This window comes from Bison bison, unplaced genomic scaffold, assembly GCF_000754665.1.
Source record: "Bison bison bison isolate TAMUID 2011002044 unplaced genomic scaffold, Bison_UMD1.0 scf7180017864072, whole genome shotgun sequence".
NCBI classification, from domain to species: domain Eukaryota; kingdom Metazoa; phylum Chordata; class Mammalia; order Artiodactyla; family Bovidae; genus Bison; species Bison bison.
The window spans coordinates 1,592,789-1,600,880 of NW_011494644.1; positions in this window are offsets into that span (position 1 = coordinate 1,592,789).

Genomic DNA, 8,092 nt, shown 5'->3' on the forward strand with positions numbered 1-8,092 from the left:
GGAGGGGGCGGTGCGCGGGTCAGCCCATCCGGTCGGCACCGGGGCTGGCACCTACCGAGAGCAGGGCCCCCGGGGCGGCCGTGAAGCTGAAAGGGCACGGTCCAGCCCGCCGTAGAGTCTGGAGCCGGGAGGGTCCTCCCCATCCAGCCCTTTCCTAGACCGGGTTGGAAAAACTTTATTCCCGCCCCACCCGACGCGCCTAGAACTGTTGCGGTGAGGAATGCAGAGGCTAAGCGAATGGAAGCCTCAAGTTAAGATGGGGCCTTGGGCGCCCCGAGGGAGATGCACTGGCGAGGGCGGCAGGTGCGCGCGGAGAGACCCGAGCGTCCCTTTACCCTAAACCTGCTCGACTTGCGCCCTGGGCGCAACAGGTCTGGCGCGGGGCGGCCCAGCAGCGCCACCCAGCGTCGCGCCCAGCGTCCTGCGCGTCTCTGCCCGCTGGAAGCTCCGCGCCAGCGAGCGTGCGCCCCCGGGCGTGTCCACCCGCCAGCCTGCCTGCCCACGTGGCTGGGGCGCCCTGGGCCTGGAGGCTTCCCCCAAACCGGTCCTCCCACCCCAAAGCCACAGAGCTGGGGCTGACTCTCCACTGCGGTATCTGAGGTGGAACACTGCCCTCTGCAAGTTCTCTTTTTAAAATGTCCAGACATCTTCAGTTGCCAGTTTACCAACCATTTAACCTTCCAGCGACTCTATCTTTTCATCAATAAAAACAGCATAAAATTTCTGCCCTGCCTATCTTCCAGGACTGTTTTTGTGGGAGTAAATGAGGAAATGAACGCGGAAGTTATGAACAAAAGGTGTAATAACATATGTGTAAATATTTCGTGTAAATATCTAGCATACATATACATTTCTAAGTATGATAATATTTCATTTGTAGCACATGGCATGTAACATATGTCGAGTGCTTATAATTTCGCAGGCATCTCGCTCAAGCATTTCGTCTTGTCCTCCCCTGCCTTGCTCATTCCTGTATGTCTGGCAGAGTGCTGGTGTGTGTGGATGCTCAGTCAAGTCCTCTGTCCATGGGATTTTCCAGGCAAGAATACTGGAGTGGGCTGCCATTCCCTCCTCCAAGGGATCTTCCTGACCCAGGGGTTGAACCAGGTCTCTTGTGTCTCCTGCACTGGCAGGTGGATTCTTTACCACTGAACCCACCTAGGAAGCCCAGCAGGGTGCTTGACTCCTCTTACCTTTCTGAGGGGGGCACTGCAGCTCTCCCCAGTTTACAGATGGGGAAATTGAGATGCACAGAGGGAAAGTCACTACCAAAGCAGGACAGGTGGCAGCTGATGGCACTGGCATTTGAACCCACGTGGTCTGCACTCCTAAAACTTGGTGCGTATCCACGATGTTTCTTTTGCAGTGATGGGAAGTGATGCTTGGTGGGGAGAGGGCTTCACAGAGGAGGGGTTCCTCCTGGGATGGGTGCTCCCCCGGGGTACTTAAGGGAAGTGGAGGAGTTCCCCAGGTGTTCCTGTGAGGAATGGCTAAGCATTTTGAGACTGTGCCAGTCTCAAACCTTTTAACCTTTTAAAACCTTTCACAATAAATTCAATCTTTTAATTCTCTGATAGGCTTGAGGTGGGTACTGTTACTGTTCCACTCTTTTAGATGAGAAGAAAAAAAAAAGGAGTCACAAAGCAGTGAAGTTGCCCAGGAGCTGTACATACAGCATCAAGGAGGTAGAATTCAAATCAAGGAGCTGGAATTCAAGCCTAGACTCCCTAAACCTAGCCTTTGCCGGATATTGGGGAGAGGGGGGTGAAATCCTTAGGGTTAGTTTCATACTTTAATCTGTAAAAATTTAAAGCTGTCTCAGAATATCAAACACCCCTCTGCCAATGAAGAAGATTACTTGAAATGGGGATAAGAGAACATACCCCTGGAATTACATCAATAAAACACTTTGATGTATGTCAAGCACCTGGCAGGCAATGGATACGTAATAAATGCTTGTTGAATAAATACATCGATGGTATTATTAGCTAATGTGGGTGCCTCCGACATATGTGCCTTCACATATGTTCTTGTATAATCCTCACCAGAGCCCTTCAAAGTGGGTACTGTCATCACCCATTTTACAAGTGAAGAAGTTGAAGTTCCTGGAGGAGAAGGGAGTCATCCAAAGTAAACAGGGAGAAAGTGACAGAGACAGGAGAAAAGTGCAGATCTGGTTGACTGGAAAGGTCCAACTCTTTAGGGCTGCACCGTCCTGCTTCCAGTGAAAGAAGGAACAAATAAATGGGTCCTGCGTCGTTCAGCAGGGGACTGTCAGAAGTCACTTCAGGGTCCCCAGCTCTGCTAGCCTCTCCCTGCCCTAGAGAGGACCCACAGTCCAGCTTTGAGGTGTAGCCTGGACTCAGACCAAGGCTGAGCCTGTTTGGACAAGGCAGCTGGCACCTTCACGGATCTCAGTAGAGAAGCCCCAGGCCAGGACAAATGTGTGGAATTGCATGTGACCTGTGGTGTGATGAAGGGAGGTTCAGGGGGTATCAGGGTACTGAGTATTTGTGGCCCCAACTAGTGTGGTGAGAGTCAGAGAATGCTTCTTGAGGTGTGACCTTAAGTGTGAAGTGTTAGTCGCTCAATCATGTCCGAGTCTTTGCGACCCCATGAACTGTAGCCCGCCAGGCTCCTCTGTCCATGGAATTCTCCAGGCCAGAATACTGGAGTGGGTAGCCTTTCCCTTCTCCAGTGGATCTTTACAACCCAGGAATCAAACTGGGTTTCCTGAATTGCAGGTGGATTCTTTACCAGCTAAGCTACCAGGGAAACCCTGCCTGGGACTTTATCACCAACAGAAATCATGTATATTCCTGTCACATTACAGTTGTTGCAAATAACTTGACATTTCATTGACACTCTTTACTGTTTGAAAATTACACCCATTATTGGGCCTCCATGCTAGATCTTTCTGTTTAATGCATTAATGAAGAAGCACATGTGCTGTGCTTCATTGCTCAGTTGTGTCTGACTCTGGGACCCCATGGACTGTAGTCCACCAGGCACCTCTGTCCATGGGGATTCTCCAGGCAAGAAAACTGGAGTGGTTTGCCATGCCCTCCTCCAGGGAATCTTCCCAACCCGGGGATCGAACCCAGGTCTCCTGCAATGCAGGCAGATTCTTTACCATCAGAGCCACCAGGAAAGCCCAAGAATACTGGAGTGGGTGAAGTGAAGTGAAGTTGCTCAGTCATGTCTGACTCTTTGCAACCCCATGGACTGTAGCCTGCGAGATTCCTCCCTCCATGGGATTTTCCAGGCAAGAATACTCAAGTGGGTTGCCATTTCCTTCTCCAGGGGATCTTCCTAACCCAGGGATCGAACCCAGGTCTCCTACACTCTGCAGACTCTTTACCATCTGAGCCACCAGGGAAGCCCAAGAATACTGAAGTGGGTAGCCTGTCCCTTTTCCAGGTGATCGAACCAGGGTCTCCTGCATTGCAGGTGGCTTCTTTACCAGCTGAGCTACCAGGGAAGCCTGAAGAAGCACATATATTACCATATTTAAATTTAAATTTGGTTTTAATATTTTGATAAATATATGTCAGTATAATTTCACTGTAATCCTATATACCCTCCTCTATGTTGAAAAGACATTATTCCAAGGTGGCGTCTATAGACTTCAAAAGACTGGCAGGATGTCCATGGCAGAGAAAGGATTAAGAAGCCCTGGAGGTTGCTTAGAGGTCAGAGGGCAACTCCAAGGAGATTTTTAGCTAAAGTGAGGGGAGGGAGGTGCCAGGTGAGATTTAACAAGTAGGAGGGGCCAGATGTCTGGTAGCCTTGTCAGTTACCCAGTAGAAGATCAGTATGGTGAGGTTGAGAAAGATTTTGGCATGAGTGTGTGTGTGTGGGTGTGTGTGTGTGCCTGAAGGCAGAGAGACTGATGCAGCAAACCAGGTAAGAAGCAGTGTGAGTCTAAACCAAGGTCATGGCAATGTATCAATGCCTGAAAGTGAATAGACAATGATAAGGATGTGGAAGGCAGGAGAGGCTGGAGGAGGGCAGGTTTGCCGGGAGAGGAATTCAGGTTTTGTGTTTGAATATGTTGAACCTCAGATATGTATTGTCTAGGGTTCCTGAAAGAAACCCAGTTCAATTCAACTTGAGCTAAAAAGAACTTACGGGCTCATTAACTTGGAAGGCCAAGGGCAAATCCCAGTCATGGCTGGATTTAGGGCTGCAATGAAATCACTTTCTCTCCATATCTCACCTCTTCACAGCTTCTCTTGGAACTCTGGATTTTTTGCCTCCTGAAGTAGGTTTGATTCACATGGCAGAAAAATGGCTACTCATGCTTTGAGCTTATATTTTGACAGTTTATGCTCCAAAGGGAAGAGAGACTTTGTACGCAATCTTAGGGAAAAACTCTAATTGGTCCTGCTTAGGTCACGTGCTTACCTCCGGACCAAGCACCGTGTCTGGAGGATCCAGCACTGTGTCTGAGTCAGCCTGGACCAGGTGACCGGATATGTGTGGGTATCATGAGCCAGCATGACCTCACAAGGACCCAGAGAGGAGGAGAAACAGTTCTCTAAGAAAGATTCTGGGAGACAAAACAACAACAAAAAACACCCATAATGATATGCAGTGGAATATCAGATGGAGATGCCAATGGGCAGGAGATGCCAATGGTTCATGTTCAGCCCCTCCTAACACAGAAGGACAGAGTCGAAGATCAGGAGACGAGGCTTCAGTCACCTCCTGGTGGCACTCCTGGGCTCATCTCTAACTACAGGGTCTAAAAGGAACCTGGCCTCTCACCTTCTTCCCTCAGAGACCCAGCTCTGGATGGCAGAGGCAGGCACATAATAATGATTTTTTCTTTATGATCCCTAAGAAGGTAGTGAGAGGTGGCACTGCAAACCACAGACCTCAGGATACCTATTATAATCAAAAGCACCAGAACAAAAGCAGTCAGTGGCATCCATATGGGCCACACACATCCTGGTTAGGTGACTTTCTATTTCTGCCCTACGGGCTGACGGCATCATCTCCCAAGTCAGTTTTAATTATACAGCTTCCAGAACATGCCATCTAGCGCCAACCCTGGGCAGTGTTTCTGAACACCGTGGAAATAAGAAGTCTCTGGGCTAATTAAACAGCTGGTCTGGAAATAGGAAGGGCGGCCCCAGGGCTGACATCCCAGAGTAACCCTCTGAGGAACCCTGTGTAGGAGTCAGACCTCTTTCATCCCTATCCTCATCAGGGACAGTATAGTCTGAAAGCTTTGAGTCTAACCTCACCCACAAAATAACTGTGTGGCCTCAGGCAAGCCATTTAATCCCTGGGGAACCTTAGTTTTCCTCTCCTGCAGAATGGGTGTAATGCTTCTCTCCCAGGGAAGATATGAGATGAGGCCAATGAGAAAAATGCATATGAAACACTAGCACATAATTCAAAACTAATGGCTTCTTTCCCCCATCAGATCACATCAGATCGGTCGCTCAGTCGTGTCTGACTCTTTGCGACCCCATGAATCGCAGCACGCCAGGCCTCCCTGTCCATCACCAACTCCCGGAGTTCACTGAGACTCACGTCCATCGAGTCAGTGATGCCATCCAGCCATCTCATCCTCTGTCGTCCCCTTCTCCTCCTGCCCCCAATCTCTCCCAGCATCAGAATCTTTTCCAATGAGTCAACTCTTTGCATGAGGTGACCAAAGTACTGGAGTTTCAGCTTTAGCATCATTCCTTCCAAAGAAATCCCAGGGCTGATCTCCTTCAGAATGGACTGGTTGGATCTCCTTGCATCTGCAACCATGGTGCCTCTTCCTGTTTTACAGTTGGAAGGGAAGAGTGTGTTAGGGAGGAGGAAGGGATAACTTGGAGGTTAAAGTCCTCACTTCTGGGGGCAGGTGGACCTGGGTCTAAGTCATACCACTTGCCACTTAGCAGCTGTGTGATTTCACACCTTCTGAGCACCTTCACTCCCTCCTCTGTGAATGGGATGCTAAGAGTCACTGTTTCCTGGAGACGAGGATTCTACAGGCCACCTTCTATTCATTCCTTAGTACAGTGCCTGCCACCAAGGAAGGTCTCAAGAAATGCTGTTGCTACTTTTTACTTTCAAAATATATACACACCACACAAACAAGTCACTCTATTATTACTAGTCGCTGTACTAGATGTTTCGTCTACCCTGAACCATCGTTGTCCTTTTCTGTTCATGGCCAAGAAAGGGAAGAGAGGGAGCCGGATCACACGCTAGGACATTTGTTCTCAAACCTGACTGCACGGAAGAGTAGGGGAGTGGCTCTCTTGTTAATTTCCCCATTCTTAGACTCCTCACCCGAAATTCTGGTGCACTGGAGTCTGGGGAATGTGCATTTCCTCACAAGCCTCTTAGGGTACGCTGATGCAGGTGGTCCAGAGATTGACCTTGACCTCTGCACACTAGAACAGTATCTTTATGAAGGTCACACACTTCCACTGAAGATGTTCACCATCAGTCAGGCTACCCCGGAAGCGTTGTTACATTGGCTTCAAAGGATCAGTGTGGGAGGTTGCATGGAGGCCTGATGGTGCCCATAAGCCCTGAAGATGTTTGACTCACCTATGATGCTTGACCTCCAGCTGATCCCTGCATCCCACTGAACATCTCCTTATCTTGCCTGCTGCCTGCTGGCATCACTTCTCAGGCTCTTGCTCAGATGAAGGAGTCTAAAGGTCTAGCCTTTGAAACCCCGCTGAAGCCCCCACCCTGTATCACCTCCAGCCCCCACATGGGTTCAGGAATTTCTACCACATACGCTCCTAACTGAAGCTGGTAGCTATAGTCAGCCCAACCCTCTCCGCCCCATGATTCAGAGAAGGGTAATTATTTAGCCTTCAAGAAAGAAAATCTGAGGGCGATTTAATAATGGGCTGCAAGCATATGAAGGGTTGTTAGCAGGGAGCTAGTGACCACCTGTTCCCTCTCTCCGCTGTGACTAGGACACACAGAGATGGGATTTAACTACAGAAATGAAACAGGACGCCAGGGTAAGCATGAGCCTACATCACTGATGTGATTTCAAGGGGCAGCATATAAAATCTACCTTCCTGGAATTTATGGCAGGGAAGGAGCTTTGGATCTGATGTATCATCTCCCTCCCAGAGGCTGGAGAAAGACCTGGGGTTGTGAGCCACGTCAAGACAGGGATTTTATCTTACTTGTCCCTGGGCCCTGGCACTGGGCACATGTAGACCAGCGGTTCTAAAGAAGGACCCCTGGCCTGGCAGCATCAGCATCATCTGGGCTCTTGCTACAAGTGCAGAATTGCAGATCCCACCCCCATCTACCAAATCAGAAACTCGGGGAGTTAGGGGGATCGGCAAGCTGCAGTTCAACAACCGCTCCAGATGATTCTGACACCACTACTATGCGTTCCACTCACCTGGGGCTCTTGTTAAATACAGTTTCTGATACAGTTGGCCTGGGGTGGGGCTGAGATTCTGCATCGCTAGTGAGCTTTAGTGGGCTTCCCTGGTGGCTCAGTGCTAAGGACCCCGCCTGCCAATGTGGGAGACCCAGGTTCAATCCCTGGGTTGGGAAGATCCCCTGGAGAAGGAAATGGCAACCTGATCCAGTATTCCTGCCTGGGAAATCCCATGGACAGAGGAGCCTGGTGGGCTACAGTCCACGGGGTTGTGAGAGTCGGACACGACTGAACGACTGAACAACAGCAATGCAATGAGCTTTAAGTGATGCCGATGCTACTAGTCCCTGGACCAAAGTTTTGAGTATTGAGGATCCAGAACAATGCCAGCTCATGTCATTGCCCTGCTTCAAATCCTCCAGTGACTCCCTTCTCATTTAAAGTAAAAGTCAAGAGGTCCCACGTAACCTGGCCCCCATTATCTACCCGCTGTGCTCATCTCTGTTCCCCTACCCTTTTCTCACTATACTTCAGCCACACTGGCCTCCTTGCTGTTCCTTGAACACCCCAGCAAGCTCCCACCCAGGACTTTTGTATTTATTCCTTCTGCCTGTAACACTCCTCCACCTGGGCTCCACCGTGGCTCACTCTTTCAGCTCTATGACAGGGAGCTTCTCGGATGGTCCACTGTTACTCTGCCTCCTGCTATTGACACCTTCTCCTCAT